Genomic DNA, 19,537 nt, shown 5'->3' on the forward strand with positions numbered 1-19,537 from the left:
CACAGACTATCAAATTGATCACACAACAGCTCAACCAAGAGAGATTTTGGCTTTTGCCTAATAAGATTTAAAAAATATATGCACAGCATGAGTACTATTTTAAGGGCCATCTGTTTTATAATCAGGGTAAAAATGGTTCCCGATAAATCTTTTGTAACATGATTGTGCACTGCATGAGCTCAAGTGTTTGTTGTGGAATGATTCCAGACGCCTATTGCAGCACTGCAAGGCATATGGGTAATAACAACCGTGTAGAAAGAAAATTTGTGAACAAATCAAGAAAATCACTGTTATATTGTAAAAGGGAAATAATCGGGGCACATGAAGAAAGCTTGACACAGGTTTGGTAGCGTGTTGCGCATAGATCTGACAGCAATGTAGAGAGCTTTTTTTATAATGCATTCAAATCTAGCCAATATGCTATTAGATGTGCCAACTTTCACTGACATATTAGTTGTATGTTTTTTCCGTGGTCTGCTTAGTACTGTATTTTGTCAGTTCATTCTGCCATGTTTTCTTGGTATTACCTAGTCATGCCACAGTTTTGTACAGAAATGATGGCCATGTTGCTTGGTAACGCTAGTTGACAGCGCATATCTCATTTTATACATGTTCTTTGTGCTACGTCCTTGTTTTGTTTTTTCCACACTGTTCAACCCAGAAAAGGATGCAATGACATACTTGCTAGCACTCTCATATAACGTAAACTACAAAGCCAATGATAAAACCTAAAACTTAATAGTGGGCAGCACAATGATCGGCAGGCAAAACAGGGATGACTTGCTGGTATCTAATCAGCCCCATATGTACGTGCTAGCAAAACAATGAAGCAGACATAAACTAGCACGAGGAGACAAATAAATCCCAGATTGCCATCTTGCTAGAATAGTTCCCACACTATCTATCACTTGCCTTTTGCCTCTGGCCATGTGTATATTTCATTGACAAGCAGGCGCATATGTGGTAGCCAGGCAATTAAGCATTGACAGTTAAGGGAGTCTGCTTCTCAACAAGACAATGTCTGAAGGCTGCTCACATATCAGCTGTAACATGTTAGTGGTCATGATATTCATGAAATGAATATATGTATTGACCATTGACTGAGTTTGGGTGTTATTTGTTTGGTTTTCCTTTTTCCTTTTCTATGTCACATGATGCTCCTGTATAAATAGTTTTTCATGAAATAAAGCTGTCTGAGTTGTGCACCAGTGCTAGTCTTATGTTCCTGCGTCCAAGTCTGAATTTCGTGCTGAAATCGTTTGTAACAAGGAAGAGGGAAAATGTTAGTGATGCTATAGAGTGAAGTATAACAATCAGGTTAAAAATCTTCCTGCACACGCTTGCCACAGCAGATAGAGAAAATGGTAACTGGAAATCACTGCCACGAAGTTTTCACAAAAGTGGTTCAGTATATGAGCTTCCCACGCACAAACCTCCAAAATATTTGACATTGATTTGTCAAGGAGGAAAAGTTAGAAAAAATAAATCCGCACCAAGCATGACAGAAATCTCGCATGCCCTCTTTCGCAGAGAAAAATGTGTTATTAAAGAATGTGCAAAAATGGCAGTCACGTTTTAGAGACATGCTGCGAAGACACAAATAAGGTAGAAGCTTCGCACACAAATATCATATATCGCATCACTGATCCCTTCAAAATTGAGTCTGCTTTCTGAGTTGACATATAGTTTTTCGAAGTCTATAAGAAATGCGAACACACAAAGGTTAATGCGTACTGGCAAGTTCACGTTGGCGCCTGACCATGTGCCTCATCGCCGATGCCCTACTCGAGCCGCCTGCGGGGAAAAAAAAGAAAAAGAAACACTTTGCGGGCAGGATTTGCGGGCAGAGGGGCGCCCTGAACTATATAATATTGGAATATTTGCATTCCCCAAGCAGGGCAAACAAAATTGAGAGTAGAGAAGCCTGGGGAGGCTTTGCTGGAAAGCCCAACACCGGAACACCAGATACTAAATCTGTGCTTTTGCACTGGGGAGACAACACCGGAACACCAGATACTAAATCTGTGCTTTTGCACTGGGGAGACTGTTAGGCGACATTTCGCCAATTCGAAAGGGAACAAGACGCGAGGCACGCTGTGAAGAAAAGCTGAGGCACGCGCTAATTGCGGAATTGAATACGCCGCTAACCTGCACAGTTTGGAAGTAAAAAGTCCGCGCACCAAGAGCGCAAAAAGATTAAGCGCAGCGCCATATGCAAGCAGGCGCAGTTAGCGTCGCGCGTTGGCGTCCTTTCGTTGCTATGACAACAAAGACATCGTTGTAACGTAACGCTTTCTTCCTAAGAATTATTTGTTTTTGCTTAGAAAGTTTACGTGTAAAAGTAATTGCAATAATCGTAAAGTTTTATTTATAAACCCAAGAACACACCGGATGTGACGGCACCGAGAGCGCAGCCAATCGCGCGTCGCCCTGCTGCGTCTACAAGCGAACGGAATAGCGCTTCTGGGCAGTGGTCGTGCGTCTTACCACTGCACCACCCCGGCGGGGCACAAGTCTGCATACTGTCGCCCTGCCTATTTAACCTATATGCTGAGTGCATAATGAGAAAGGCCGGTCTGGACGAGTCTTCAGCTGGAGTGAAGACTGCTGGGAAAGGTATCAACAACCTTAGAAATGCGGATGATACCACTACCACTTTAATGGCAGAAAGTTAAGTGGACATCAAGAGACTTCTGATGCGCGTACAAGAAGAGAGTGAGAAGTTTGGTTTTAAACTGAACAATAAAACGACAAAGATCATGGCGTCTTGCCCTGTAAAGTCATGGAACATCAAGGGAAAAGAAGTGGAAGCTGTGACAGATTTTCTCTTCTTGGGCTCCAAGATTACCCCGGAAGGAGACTGCAGTCATGAAATTCGGAGACGCCTGCTTCTGGGAAAGAGAGCCACGGCTAGCCTTGACCGCCGAGTAAAGAGCAGAGACATTACGCTGCCAACCAAGATCCGTATAACTTGTGCTATGGTCTTTCCAGTTGTGATGTATGGATGCGAGAGTTGGACTGTGAAGAAGGCTGACCGCCGAAGAATTGACGCGTTTGAATTGTGGTGCTGGTGGAGACTTTTGAGAGTTCCTTGGACGACCAGAAGATCACATCAGTAGATATTGTCGACCATAAACACTGACTGCTCTTTGGAGGGTCAAATTCTTAAGTTAAAGCTCAGCTAATTTGGTCATCTGAGAGGGAAGAGAAGAGTCGCTGGAGAAAAGATTTTATGTTGGGAAAGGTTGAGGGTCACCGGAGAAGGGGTAGGCAGCGAACGCGATGGTTAGATAGCATCCTCGAGGCGCTGCAGATGAAATTGTGATGTTAGGAATATAGTGAAAGACCGGAAAGCGTGGCGTGATATGGTCCATAGGGTCATGAAGAGTCGGACACGACTGAACGACTGAACTGATCATCCTCAGACCAACGACCTCAAAGAACTCCTCAACCGTGCGCTCACAGATATGTTTTCAATGTATGTCTCCGACAACCACCCGGATTGGGACATTAATCTACCCTTTGTAACATTCGCATAACTCTTCTCGTCATAATACCGCTGGCTACTCCCCGTTTTATCTGATTTTTGGCCGACACCCATTACTCCCTTTTGATACTGACGCCGCCACAGTACTTACGCTCGTGATGATATCGCCCTCGGTAATGATGCTCGCCACATTGCTCTCGACAGGCTGCTTGCCTTCCAAGGCTCCCAGCACTCTCTTTATACCAGTCGCTATCGCGATGTGCACTACGTCCCAGGCTCTCTCGTTCTGCTCTAGCTCCCATTCCGCCGGTTGGGCTTGTGCGAAAACTTCTACCACGCTACACAGGCCCTTGCCTTATCTTACGCCGAGTCGCCGAGATCACAGATGAAATCGACCCTTTGAACCCGAAGTCCTCTTCAGCACACCTTCCAACGTTGTCACGGGACACGACTAAAGCTGTATTATTCACGCCCTGCTTCCTTTGTCTAGAACGCACCGGGACTGTGCTTCTGCGGCGAAGGTAATGGTATGGGATGTACCATGATGGCTTTAGCAAGTGAAGAACGAAGTTTCTGGGTGTGTGGACGAAGACGACGCTGAGTGTTGAGTTGTGTGGTTAAGCGGTGCCCATCGAGTCTAGAATGGTGTTTTCCATCGGTTGCGTTACTTCCACTCGTAACAATATCATTGCAGACTTTGTAACCGCTTTATAATTTTTTTTCTAGGCTGTAGTGTGCTCAGCATATTCGATTTTGTTACATTTTTTTCACAATCTTTGTGTTTTTGCTCTCTCTTCTCTTGCAGTGTCTGGCTACTCACGGACGTTTTTTTCTGTGCCTCCTTCTTCCTGGACCTCTTCGTGTTTTTGTGCTTTTCTCCTCTCGTTTTTCTTTCTTTTTACATTTTTGAATTTCTTAGAACTGCTTGGGGCGAGTAGGTAGTTGTGTTCTTTGTTACTTTTGTATGTTTATAATATATATATATATATATATATATATATAAAACATTCGTTTTTTCTTTAAATTGTTTTTTATTTTGGGCGTTTAGCTCCTTCTCTTTTATCTTCAATTGGATAAAGCCATGCAAAGCTTTGCTGGTCCAGGCCTCTTCTCTCGTTCTTTTACATTTCGTTTTGCATATTTTTACGTGGCGGTAAGCCGGTGGACACAGGAGGAAGATGACGGAGAGGTGATGTTTGATGACAGTAAGATGACGTTTTAATGCAATATTGGCGGGCCTAGCGCGAGTGCTCCTGCCTGTGCTACTGCCCGCTTCTTCCTCCTTCCTCGTCCGTAACATGACCCGCAGCCACCGAGCGATCGTCCCCATCGTAGACGAGGAAGTTTGTCGATGCTGATGACTCCGTGACGTATCTATGGGCCTGCCTAGATGGCTGAAGAGGAAGAGGAAGAATGAAGAAGACAGCGGCTTGCCCCCAGGATGATTATCGGATTATGCCTGGCCCAGGATGATTTCGGACCACTGGTCTCAAAGACCCGATGGCCGAGGCCCAGGCACGCACCGCATGGCATGGGCTAGGTCATATGTTCCTGTGTGGCAGCGTCTTGGGCCGGTAGGGTCGCAGGTCGGCAAATCGGGTCAATAGGGTAACATGGTCTTCGGTTTAGTTGCTTTCTTGTCGTATGGGTGGCGTCTCGGGTGAGCCTCCATCATGTCTTTGGTTAGGGCGGGGTGACGGGGCGGAGGAACGGCAAGATCGCGTCGGGTCCGGCAGGCTGGGGACCAGCCAGGCGATGTGCTCCATGGAACCGCCTTCCGACGACGCAAGCAGACATAGGGCGCCGAAGCTCCCAGCCAGGATGATTAGGAATGATGTACCCAGTGCCTCCAACTAAATGTTACGTGGCGGCAAGCGGTGAACACAGCAGAAAGAGAACGGAGATGATAATGTTCGATGACAGTTGATGTTTTAATGAAATGTTGGCAAAGCAATTAGTAGTGGCAAAGCAATGGGTCTCGATAGGAACAAAATTATGACGAAAGAAAGAACACTTACCGCGTATTGCATGAGTCATTTTAAATTTACGCATGTCTGCCAGGATGTCATAGAGTGATGTTTCTCTCCTCGCACGTGGGATATTTTAACAAGCGGTCAAGTCACTTCTCAATAGGCATCTTTAAAATGGCACCAATGAAGCACACATCTAATGCAGAAAGGGTTCGTTGGAATTTTTATCGTATTATCACTTCTCAGTAAAACGGCACTTGAGGAATGACACTACAGTGAACATCAGGACTGTTTTCTGCACTGCCAGAGACAGCATTTATATTATGTAAAGAACCAAGTTATGCAGAGCGGCAAGCACGATAGAGACAAGCAAGATGGCAAGCCGATTGAACACAAAGAAGGCAAAAACTGATTGAACAGAGAGTTTGTCAAGAGGACAGTTTTTAATCTTTGTATATTGTCTTCGAAAAAAAAATAATTTTGAGGATGATTATTTACTTCCAACCTGAACGTGCAGCAGCTGTCTCATATCCCTTGGCACTTTCTGCTCTGATTGTGAGATGCGAACTGCCAAGGTTACCTTCCTGAGAATATTGCCTCTTACCGTAGGAGATCATGCTAATTTCACATAGGCAATTATATCCATCCTGTGTTGACACCCAGCTTTATAATTATTATTATCCACTCGTTTTTATTCACCTAGCCACTCCGCTTTCTTCCTGTCACCAGAACTGTACAATTACTTTCAATGCCACAGAACGTTATGTTCGCCTCGTTTGGTTTGCAGCCTTTCCGAGCATTAGCTCTACTGCGTTCATTTGCAAGCATCAGGTTACTTCAGGATTTGTAGGTCATACGTGCGACATTGGCAAATTAGCTATAGGCATAGAACTAAACGATCTTCAGGCTCGATCCGCGCAAGCAGAAAAGAGCCAGACCGATATAGTCACCGACATAAAATCTATTAGCGACAGTTAAAAAAGAGCATTGAGGCTGGATGACCTGAAAGGTAAAACCAACTTTTTAGACCAAAGTTATCATGTCTTGGCTACCATCCAAACCTGGGTACAATCATTATCTATAGATTCGGCCTCTTTGCAATTACGGCTGACCAAACATGAAGATCAATCAAGATCCCAGGCAGCATTGGCCGACTGCCGACCTATGGCCGATCATCGGCAGCTGGTCTGCAGCCGACCAGGCCGGCATTCGGTGCTCGGCCGAATGAAGGCCCATGGTGGGTCATGTACCAGGTTGGTCATAAGTCGGCCAGCAACCAAGGCCCAAGCTCAGACATCCGACTGAACGCCGACAAATTCGGCCACGGTTTATCGGCCATTAGACGGCCTATGGTCGGCTACGTCTGGGTTGGGCAGAAGTCGTCCAGCATCCATGGCCGAGCTTGTAACCCCGATGGTACGCCGACCTGTTTGGCAACTGTTGCTAGGGCAGTTGGCGGCCCACAGTCGGCCGCGTGCCAGTTGGCCAGGAAGTCGGCTAGCACTCACGAACCAACATGTCTATATGCATGTAAAAGCAGCTGGATCTACTTAAACTCTGGTACAAATTCAGTTGTCAGTGAGAACACGCATAAAAACGAAACTGCGCTCATAGCACGATCAAGTGACATTAAAATATTGATTAGAAGGTAGCTTTTTCATAGCCTAGAAGGAAGACATTGCCTCAAGGGAATTTGAGCGTACAAACCACCTTGTCCACAGTCACTTTTTTCGGGCGCTTTTGCATTATCCGTAATCACTTTGTGCCGTACCGCCTATTTCCTTGGAGAAATGACCACATAATCTGTTTGTACGTTCTAGACATATGCTGCGCGATATGAAACGCAGGAAGACTTTCGAGGTTACCGTTTTAGGTCTTTGGCATTCTCACGGTAGTAAAAAAACAAAAAAGCAGCTTCTAGAGCAGACAGCGGCCATGACAATCCTCGACTAGCACATATTTATGGCGTACAACATATATATATATATATATATATATATATATATATATATATATATATATATATATATATATATATATATATATATATATATATATATATAATATGCAGACAATTGAATGGGATGGATGGATGGAACAACTTTATTTAATAAAAAAAAGTCTTCCAGGGTGGTCCCCTACTAGTCCAGGAGTCCACAGGCTTTTGCTTCACATAGAGCCCTATCTACCAGCCATTTCTGACCGGCGGGTTGAGCTGTCCACAAAGCAGCCTCCCAGGAAGAAAAGGTGGGATGGGGGGCACTGCCTGGGGGAAGGACGTTCCCACAGGTAGCGGAAAAGTGAGGATTTGGGTTCGCCACAGGTGTCGCAGTGAGGGGCAAGCCAGGGTGATGCCATGAGAGACGGTAGGGGGAAATGAAATAACATCATCATCATCATCAGCCTGAATATACCCACTGCAGGGCAAAGGCCTCTCCCATATTTCTCCACTCAACCCGGTTCTGTGCTAGCTGCATCCACTTGACCCCTGCGAACTTCTTAATCTCATCCACCCACCTAACTTTCTGCCGCCCCCTGCTACGCTTTCCTTCCCTTGGAATCCAGTTTGTTACCCTCAGCGACCATCGGTTATCCTCTCTTCGCACTACATGTCCTGCCCATGTCCATTTCTTCTTCTTAATTTCCACTAGAATGTCGTTAACGTGAGTTATTTCTTTGACCCACTCTGCACGCTTTCTATCTCTTAATGTTACCCCTACCATTTTTCGTTCCATAGCCCTCTGGGCTGTCCTCAACTTAAGTAGAACTCTCTTGGTTAGCCTCCACGTTTCAGCCCCATAGGTGAGTACCGGCAAGATGCAACTGTTGTATACTTTCCTCTTGAGCGATACCGGTAAGCTGCTAGTCATAATCTGCGAGTGCTTGCCAAATGCGCTCCATCCTAATCTTATTCTTCTTGTTATTTCCTTTTCATGGTCCGGATCTGCGGTTACTACCTGTCCTAAGTAGACATATTCGCCTACTACTTCCAGTGCTTCGCTACCTAACGTAAACTGCTGTTCCTTCCCGAAACTATTGAACATTACCTTAGTCTTCTGCATATTGATTTTCAAGCCTTCCTTTCTACTTTTCCTGTCTAGGTCATCAATCATTATTTGCAGTTCATCCCCCGAGTTGCTTAGCAAAGCAATGTCATCAGCAAATCGCAGATTACTGAGGTATTCTCCATCTACCCTTATCCCTAACTGCTCCCATTCCAAGTCTCTGAATACTTCCTCTAAACAAGCTGTGAATAGTACTGGGGAGATTGTGTCTCCTTGCCTAACACCTTTCTTTATGGGAATTTTGTTGCTTTCTTTATGTAGAACTATGGTTGCTGTCCAGCCACTATATATATCTTCCAGCACTTTCACGTACGGCTCGTCTACCCCCTGATTTCGCAATGCCTGCATCACCGCCGAGGTTTCAACTGAGTCAAATGCTTTTTCGTAATAAATGAATGCTATGTATAAGGGCTGGTTATATTCCGTGCATTTTTCTACCACCTGATTGATGGTATGGATATGATCGATAGTAGAGTACCATTTCCGAAACCCTGCTTGATCCTTTGCTTGATTGCAGTCTAAGGTTGTCCTGATTCTATTAGCGATTACCTTAGTAAATACCTTATAGGTAACAGACAGTAAGCTGATTGGTCTGTAATTTTTAAGGTCCTTAGAGTCCCCTTCCTTGTGAATGAGGATAATGTTTGCATTCTTCCATGCTTCCGGTACCGTCAATGACACCAGGCACTGTGTATACAGGGTGGCCAGTTGTTCTAGCACGATATCCCCCCCGTCCTTCAGCAAATCTGCAGTTATCTGATCCTGTCCAGCTGATTTCCCCCTTTTCATAGTTTCTAGTGCTTTCTTGACCTCGTCCTTTGTCACTGGTGGAACGTCTAACTGTTTTTCCCTACCGCCAATGTCATTACGGTCCTGACTACTTTGGCTACTGTAGAGATCTGTATAGAACTCCTCGGCTACTTTGACTATCTTGTCCATATTCGTGATGACGTTGCCCACCTTGAGCCTTATCGCATACATCTGGTTTTTGCCTATGCCCAATTTCCTCTTTACCGCTTTAAGGCTTCCCCCGTTCTTTACAGCATGCTCAATTTTCTCCATGTTATACTTCCTTATGTCGGCCACCTTGCGCTTATTGATTAGCTTTGATATCTCGGCCAATTCGATCTGGTCTGTTGGATTGGAAGCTTTTATACTCTGCCGTTTCTTAATCAAATCTTTCGTCTCCTTAGACAGCTTACCGGTATCCTCTCTAACTATTCTACCGCCTACTTCTACCGCGCATTCAGTAATGATATCTCTGAAATTATTGTTCCTTGCCTCTAGGGTAATGTCGCCATCCTCAGTTAGAGCTGAATACCTATCCTGTAGCGAGATCCTGAACTCTTCTGCCCTCCCCCTCACAGCTTATTCGTTGATGGGTTTCTTTCTTACTAATCTATTGCGTTCCTTCTTCAGATTTAGGCTAATTCGGGACCTCACCATCCTGTGGTCACTACATCGAACTTTCACGATTACCTCTACATCCTGCACAATGGCGGGGGTTGAAAACATTATGAAGTCGATTTCATTTTTAGTTTCTCCGTTAGGACTTTTCCATGTCCATTTCCGGTTCTTCCGTTTGCTGAAGAAAGTATTCATGATTCGTAAGTTATTGCGCTCTGCAAACTCAACTAGTAACTACCCCCTGCTATTCCTAGAACCAATGCCATAGTCACCTACTGCCTTGTCTTCTGCCTGTTTTTTCCCTACCTTGGCATTGAAGTCGCCCATTAGTACAGTATACTGCGTCTTTACTTTTCGCATTGCCGATTCTACATCTTCATAGAAGCTTTCAACTGCCTGGTCATCATAACTACATGTAGGTGCATAGGCCTGTACAACCTTCAGTTTATACCGCTTATTAAGCCTAATTACGATGCCTGCAACCCTCTCATTAATACTATAGAATTCATCTATATTACCCGCTATATGCTTATTGACAAGGAAATCTACTCCTTGTTGTCGCCCCTCTGGTAAACCTCGATAACACAGTACATGCCCATCCTTCAGTACAGTATATGCCTCATTCGGCCTCCTAACCTCACTAAGCCCTATGACATCCCATTTCATGCCCTCTATTTCCTCTAACAGCACTGCTAAACAACCTTCACTAGCTAGTGTTCAAGCATTAAACGTTGCCAGGGTCAGTTTCCAATGGCGGCCTGTCCAGCGGAGCCAGGCTTTCTTAGCACCCCCTGCTGCGTCACAGGTCTGACCGCCGCCGTGGTCAGTTGTTCCGCAGCCGCTGGTGACTGAGGGCCGGGGTTTTATGGAGCTTATCATAGGAGGTTGTGGCCAATTACTGCACCAGGGTGGCCAACTCCTGTTCTGGTGAGGGAGTGCGTTGCCGGAGGTGTTCACCGGCATCAGGTCGCACCCCAAACCTGTATATGCAATTCCATCGACACGCGGACTTTTTTTTTGTCATCCGGTGGAGAATTACGCGGAACCGGGATTTGAACCCCGGTCCTCTTGCATGCAAGGCGGATGTTCTAGAAATGAAATACCCGTCTGCAATTGTCGCCATGTAGCACTGGATAAGGGTGACAAGGTGCTGTGAGGTGGTGGCAGTGTCATGCGGTTGTGTTTGTAGAATGTGGTGATTTGGTGGTATGTAGAAAGGACCCAGACGGCTTCCTGCGCGGAGTTGGGTGCCTGATCATCTGGGGCTCGGGTTGAGAGTTCTCGAGCCAGCACATGAACGCGCTCATTTCCGGGGATCGAGGCATGCCCTGGGATCCACGTAAGATTAACCGTTCGGTCGAGAGAGGCGCCGATGGCAAGAATATGATGCGCGGCCGGTGTCGCCACGCCGTTTAAGTAGTGGCGGTATGCCGCCCGAGAATCTGTACAAATTTCGGTAATATCTTTGTAAATGGCTGAATGGGCAAGCGCGAGTACGATGGCGGCTCCTTCCGCTTCTGCATGCGGATTAGTTCGGATAGTGGCGGCGGCCCCCACTCTGCCATCTTCGTAGGCAGCGACTGCAGTGAAAAATACTACTTTAGAATTCCCTGCCGCGTCGACATAGAGGATATCAGAGCGGTTGCGGTATCTTTTGGTTTAATAACTGGCTCTAACTTTCCGACAAGGTCAGTTGTTGGGCGAGTTGGTGACGATGTTCCATATCTGCAGCGCGATAAACGGGACAAGAGAACACAATAACGACAAACACAGCGCTGCGTTTGTCGTTATTGTGTTCTGGTTGGTTTGTGGGGTTTAACGTCCCAAAGCGACTCAGACTATGAGAGACGCCGTAGTGGAGGACTCCGGAAATTTCGACCACCTGGGGTTCTTTAACGTGCACTGACATCGCACAGCACACGGACGCCTTGCTTTTCGCCTCCACCGAAAAGAGGCCGCCGAGGCCGGGATTCGATCCCGCGTTCTTGGGCGCAGTAGTCGAGCGCCGTAAACACTGCGCCACCCCGGCGGGGTTCGTTATTGTGTTCTCTTGTCCCGTTTATCGCGCTGTAGATATGGAACATCTAACTTTCCGCCTTCCCTGATAAAGGCAAGCGCCTATGTTGCATGGTAGGGGCTTCTGGTATATGTGATCCTGCATGCCCGGAAAGATCATGAAAGGTGTAGCACTTGCTGGGGTGGCGATGGGTGGATTGAGACGGAGTTGTCGCAGTAGGCATTGTCCTGTTTCCGTGCGACTCAGGCGGACTGATTGGTTGGTGCGTTGAGCTTCTATTAATTCATTCACGGTATTGTGAGTACCAGTGGCCAGCAGACGTTCTATGCTAACCGTCCATGGAAGACGTAGGGCGGAGGTTACGGCCATGCGTATTAGGATGTCCGCCCGCTCTGTTTGGCGCTGAGTGAGTATATGATATGGGAGGAGGTATGTGATTCGGCTAATTATTAATGCATTGGTCATATTGAGGGTTTCGCGTTCCGACAGCCCATGGTTGCGCGCAGCCACACGCCTGATTAGTCCAGCAACCTGCTTGGCCTGTCTTTGCAAGAGTTGAAGGGTGGCGGTTGCATCAAGTGCGTTGTCAATGAGAAGGCCGAGAATCTGCATCTGAGGCACAATGGGCACAGGGTTTCCGTACATGTGAAGTTCAATGGGGGGATCTCCGCGTATGGGTTTAAGCTGCAATAGTTCCGATTTAGTTGGGGAGCATCGGAGGCCTGTGTTTTCTAGATAGGTGGTGGTGATGTCTACGGCAGACTGCAAGATATCCTGGGCTGTTCCAAGGGATCCGCCTGTCGTCCAGAGGGTTTTATCATCTGCATATATGGCTGTGTGGAAAGAATGGGCTCGTTATTATAGAGTTTAAAGGGGCTGACAGTCTACGAGTGCAAAGCGAACGTTGGAGAATTTTTTAGGTTTTATTTTTGGTATTTGACAAGAATTGTTTTTATGGTCATTATCAGCATAAAGAATACTAAATGCAAAGCGGGAGGAAAAACAACGCGCCGGTGGTGGGAGTCGAGCCCACGACCTCTGAATATCGCGTCCAGTGCTCTTCCAATGGAGCTACATCTTTTTTATCTTTATTGCCTAATTTATTATCAGAGTTTACACGTAAAGAACATTACTCCAAACCCACACCCACCAAGAAAGAGAATATTACGCGACAAATACACAACCTGGGTTAAAACAACGCGATTTGGGCTACGTGGTCCATTTCAAATCAGGCATGTGCAGCAACACTTCCATTCTCGGAAGCAACTCAGGCATTTCGTCTTGTGTCTTGAGAACTTCCATAACACTCGCAATGGCTTCGAGAAAATATTGTCGTATTTTCCTCGCATCGACGTCTGCATGCCTGAAAGCCATTCCAGATCGCCAGGTACTGCGCAGGCCCATCATCATCAATTGGTAAAAATCGAATTCCGAATGCATCCATGGGTAGGTTTTTTTTTAAGTGTTCATTGTAGAATGTCCCAGACGCTAAATTTAACTACGCTATGGCCTACATGGATGACGTAGTAGTGTTCTCAGAAAGCTTAGAAGAGCCCCTCCTTCATCTAACGAATGTCCTTCAACGAATGCAGAAGGCGGGCATCACCATTAACCCCGGCAAGGTTCAGTTGGTGACAAGCACAATCAACCTTCTTGGGTTCATTGTGGAACAGGGTACAGTTCGCCCGGATGAAGACAAGCTTCAAGCCATTCTGCAGCTCCCCCCACCAACCAACATAAAGAGCCTCCAGCGTTTCTTGGGCATGTTGGGATTCTACCACCACTTCATCCCGAACTCCGCTGACCTGGCGCGACCCCTCCATCAGCTCCTCCGGAAGGGTGCCCGCTGGTCATGGATAGAAACCGAGCAGGGATCATTCCGTTCACTCTCTGCAGCCATTGCGGATACTGCACGCCTGCGGCTTCCAGACCTTAACCGGCCATTCACAGTACAAACGGATGCAAGTGAGTACGGAATTGGGGCGGTATTGTTTCAAGAACATCAAGGAAAGCTTTGTCCATTGCCGTTTGCTAGTCATACACTGACGGCACCGGAAAGGAACTATACTGTGACAGAGAAAGAGTGTCTCGCGATTGTGTTTGCCCTCAAAAAAGTTGACATGCATTTGGATGGCGCTGAATTCACTACTCAGACCGACCACCAGGCCCTATCGTGGCTTTCAAGGTTGCAAAATCCAGCTGGACGTCTAGCCCGCTGCTCACTCGCTCTCCAAAAGTATAATTACAAGGTAGAATACAGAAGAGGCACTTTCAACAAAGTGGCCGATGCCCTGTCACGAGCTCCACTTCCTGGTGAGGGTGAGCGAGCACCCGCGGTCCATGCTGTGACAGCTCCTGCCGACACCTGGGGCACACTGGTGTCCCGTCAACGGCTTCTTGACGCTCAGCTCTCAGACGACCAGTGCAACCAGATACGCCAAAGCCTGAACAGCGCCAACACTGCAGGGAGTCGGCCGCTTAACGGAAGCTACGACAGCTACGTGGAAGCTGACGATGGCTTGATCCTGCGGTATATACCTGCTGCGGACACCGAGAGTGGTGAGTCCGCATTTCGTGTGGTCGTTCCTAAGGGCCTACGTAAGCATTTTCTAGAGTACTTCCACGATACATGCCTCGCAAGTCACAGCGATGGCAAGAAAACATATGACAAATTGTGTCGCGTTGCAACATGGCCCCGCATGAGAAGGGATGTCCTGACATTCGTCCGCACTTGTCATACCTGCCAGACCGCGAAGCCGAGGGGCGGGAAACCACCGGGCCTCATGCAACCTGTAGAGAGCCGATACCCATGGGAAATTGTAGCTTGCGACATAATGGGTCCCTATTCCAGATCAGTGAAATGGAATCTCTACTTGTTAGTAATCACTGATCATTTCTCGAAATGGGTAGAATTGTATCCCCGAGTAGGCTAGACTTGAAAATAATTTGGGATAAGCTACTAGAAACATTCACTCGCTTTGGTTTCCCAGCTCAGCCTATCACTGATAATGCCACTTATTTCACCGGTAGGATATTCACTGTCACTTGCAAAGTTTTTGGCGTGCAGCACAAAAAGACTACGCCCTACCATCCTCAAGCAAACATTACAGAGCGAGTGAACCGAAATCTCAAGACTATGATCGTGGCATTCACGGAGCGGCACAAGGACTGGGACGCTCGTATACAGGAGATGGCATTCGCCACAAGAACCACGGTAAACCGGTCAACAGGTTTTACGCCAGCGGCCATTCTCCTTGGTCGTGAGCTCAGGTTCCCTATTGAGCATGCTCTGAATGGATCTGATTCACCGGGTCTTAGCCATTCTAAATTTCCGCATGATCTTTCCAGCCGCTTGGCCGAGACTCTGAAGGAGGCAAGGAAAAACTTGGACCTTGCCCGCCTGGAACACTGTAACCAGTACGACAAGGGAAGGCGACCTTTGCAGTTCACAGTCGGCGACAAAATCCTTCGCCGCACGCACCCACTAAGTGATGCAGCAAAAGGGTTTGCGGCTTCTCTCGCTCCACGATGGACTGGCCCTTACACGATAACAAAGCGCGCGTCTCGGCTTTCTTACTTTATTCGCCCTGTGCACGGTGGTCGAGAAGCCGGACCAGTCAACGTGGCCGATCTCCGAGCTTACCACGGCCGTCCACTAGCCACATAGAACCACTTGACCTACCAGGCACTACGGGTACCCACGCTCGGCGGATACCTCCAAGCATGCGCCCCGCCAGCAGTACCAGTTCCGTCCTTATCCTACGTTTTGTTTTACACCTCAGAAGGTGTCCCGTCTTGAGAGGGGGAGTGTGGGGCCCCACAGCCCCTTTTAGCGTCTCAAACCGCGCGCGCTTTTTTCTGTTTGTGCTGGTGTCCGCCCGGGCAGCGCGAGTACGCATGAGCGAGCTGCCCGGAGCGGGGCGGCATGTTATCGGCGCGAGACAGAAGGTAGATAACCGCGTCGGAAGCATGGCTCGTGGCTTTTTCGCCGGGCGGCCGGCCAGAGAGGGGCGGCGTGGCAGCGTCCCAAGCCTGCGGGATGTACACGGACGACGGAGCGGAGTCCTGCGAGGCAAAGACGGAAGCGGCGCGTACAAGGAAGCCTTAGGAGTGTTAGCGTGAGTGCTGCCACGCGAGTAGCAATGCTTTTGTACCGTGATCAACGCTTTGGCCCTATTACTCGCCCTATCCGCGCCGCAGTGTGTTTTGTGTTGTCGCGGTGAAGCCCTGACCCTTGTTCCGTTTTATTCTGCATAGTCCATTGTCGCGCACTTGGACGGCATGTTTCCAGCGCAATTTTGACCAATGCTGTTCCTTTTCTATTTTATACTTTTCTGTTGATCCATAATAAACCGGTGTTTTTAAGAAAGACTTAGTTTTCACTCGTCGGGCGAGACCATCGCTCGCGGACCCGTATTCTAGAAGGCGGAGCCTTCTAGAATACGGGTCCGCGACTATAACTTGATTGAGGACAAGGCGATATCTTCTGGTCATTACAAGATTTTTATCCTTTCAAGCTACTGCAAGAGTCTAATACTCGCAGATGTGTGCATGCCTTTTTTTAGCAGCGCGGCCCGCCATACCGGTTTCTTTAAAGAGTCGGGAGATAGTCAGGTTTGACGCGTACAGCACGCTCTGTGCGCCGAGGAGAATCGCCCACTACCTCTATCTCTCCCGTCTTCTTGTAGCTATCAGTCTGCTTCTGTGAGGTCGCATTGGTTTTCTCAGAAGACAACACTTAACGAGGGGGACCGGGGTAGAAGTAGAAAGAGGGCACACTAGGTCCGCAATGTCCAAGTCGGAGAACCGAAAGTCCATAATGGTGGAAAAAAATTGGAGGTTGGCTTTATATTTTTTTAGAAAGCATTCCCAGCTGCGCGGCGTGCGGCTGCGCTGCCTCCTCCGTAAACGTTCACTTCAGAGTTAAAGGAAGACGATACAAGACCTCTGACTGCTTCTTATGCCTTTCTTTAATTTCTTCCTTTGTTAATTTTCTTTTACATTGTGCTGTGTATAATTTCGTTTTATTGCGCCTATATAAGTTACATGTGCCCCGGTTTGTGCTTACTACTTATCTGTGAATACCAGAGCGTTAAATGTCGCCGGAGTACGGATTACAGCAACGGCGAGAAACCATCGGCATTGTAGGACTCACTGAATGCCGTCATCTTGTAGCGTGTGTATACATTCTTGCAGCATACCATTGCCCCATAAGTGTTCTTATATAATCTCCTACCAATCCCAAATGTTCTCGTTTCGCATCCTGCTCGAAACAATTACGCGAAACATGATTTCAAGAAAGAAGCAAATTTTCGTCAAGGTTACATGCAAACGAATGCGTGGACTTATTAGCTGGCTGCGATATGGACAACAGCAGTTGCGCTGAAAATTGAGCAGCCATGCATATCAGGTGTGTGTGACACCGACACGCACCGAACGCTGCAGGCAGTCAGCTGCGCAAATTGTTTTGACTGCGAGGCGCGCCGCAATCAATCACTAACAAGATACTACGCGCCCGGTTTTGAGCAGATATTTCGACAACGTCTGTTCTGCGCACAAGGAACCATGCTCGCTCAGTTTTTGTGTTTTGTTAAGAATGTATACAGGGCGTTTTTGTTTTGAAATGTACAAATGATGTTTTGAAAACTTGTACAAATGTTCTTTTTTGTTTTCACATGTACAAATGATGTCAAGAAGCGGCGACAATAGGAGAGCGGGAGAGTGCGGCGGAGAGGAGGGGGGGGGGGGACGGGCTGTACCGAACAGGTTTCGCTGTGCTTCGAAGCGGAAGAAAATAAGAAAAATAAAAGGGCGCACAAGCCGTTTGTGCACGGTGTACGCGTCACTGTAAAGTAAACAACGCGCACGTAGGACGCATTGCACAAACAATTGATGGCAAGTGTGAGGCGGCCCATATCGTCCAAGATATAACACTCGCGAGGCGCTCGATCACGGCGCGCACTTTTTTGCGAAATGGGACAATACATTAGGTCCGCCTGTTCGGCAGTTGTGGTTCCCGTACCGTACGTATGAGGTGCACGTCATAGCCATCGTAGAAATGTCAAAATCGAAGAAGCGATCCAGGCATTATCAGAAATCATTTGGGAGCAGAAGACAGCAACTTAATTAGATGGGCATGGTTCGTTAATGAGCAGTATGTGTATATAGATGGTTGAATAGTTCAGTAATGGAGCGGTGTGTTAGAATTCTTAATGGCTGTGACCGCAATAAATGTTACTCGCATTGCTTTTAGTTCTAAGCTCTGGCATTGAAAACATTATCCGACTGGCAGAGACAGGCTGTATACAGCTGTTGATGAAAATGTAGGTGATAATGATATTATTGCAGGCATATTTGCTCCTTTTTGAACCTGTGTTTCTTGCAAGCAAAACGTAATTTTGTTCCATGTTAATAGGGACACTGCACCTCTAACAACACCATTTTTCAGTCGATTTTAGTCAAGGTATATTCATATCTTGCAAACATTATCGGATCTAACACATTTTTTTATATTTCTTGACATGGCTTTGGTAAACCTTATTCTTGTAAAACTCAGTTGGCTTCCATTCGCAAATAAACTACATCTTATTCTTGATAATCATTCAATGGCAGATTTTATTTTTCTTTACTACTCCAAGGCTTTTGATAAAGTGCGTCATAAGCTGTTACTCTACAAACTACAGCTCATTGACATTGGACAAATCATATCTATTTTCAACAATCCAGTGTTGTTCAGCTCCTCGTATTATTGTGGGGGACTTTAATGCTCACCACCCTCAGTGGGGGTAGTGCAATAATGAGCAATAGAGGAAGAGACCTGGCAGACTTTATGCATATGCAAGATCTCGTCAATATAAACGACGGCTCACCGACGTTTCTACGCGGAACAACCTACAGCAGCTGCTTGGATGTGGCGTTTGTTTCCAGAAGCCTCCATCCCTCCATTTCTTGGTGTAGTGATGTGGAAACACATGGGAGTGATCACATACCAACGTACATATGCATCAAATGGTTTGCACATGCCACTTCACCTCGTGTGCAATACACAGACTGGCCCGCCTTTAGGGCAGCGGTGGAGACTTCCAGCGTGGACCTCCAGTCACCATCTCAAATAGAGGGACTCATTACTTCCTCTCTCAGTGAGAACACTCGCTATGTTAGTGTGCCGGTGTCAGTGTCCAGCATCGACGTGGAATTCGAGCGGCTTTGCGCGATCCGTCGGCGGGCTGAAAGGAAGTACAGAAGAACGAAATCCGCGCAAGATCTCGCACTTTCTCGCCGAGCTAAAAGACAAGTTTTGCTTCACCTGGAGATGTTAAGACGACAACGTTGGAGACAGCTCTGCTCATCACTGGATCCCCTTAAGCCCCTGTCGCGTATCTGGCATGTTGCGAGAAGCTTGCGCACACCTCCACGAGAAAGGCACCCTTTTCGTGCCCTGGCCCTTTACCAACGCCGCAGAAGTTGACGTAGCTGAAGATTTTTGTAAAATAGTTGTGGGCACAAACCAGGCACAGTTACCTATTTCAGAGCTTTTTGCACCACCTTCGCCGAATGATCAATACGACCTTCCCTTTACAATAGCTGAATT

Source organism: Amblyomma maculatum, chromosome 5 (assembly GCF_055883805.1).
Source record: "Amblyomma maculatum isolate TAMU_Amacu chromosome 5, ASM5588380v1, whole genome shotgun sequence".
Classification (NCBI taxonomy): domain Eukaryota; kingdom Metazoa; phylum Arthropoda; class Arachnida; order Ixodida; family Ixodidae; genus Amblyomma; species Amblyomma maculatum.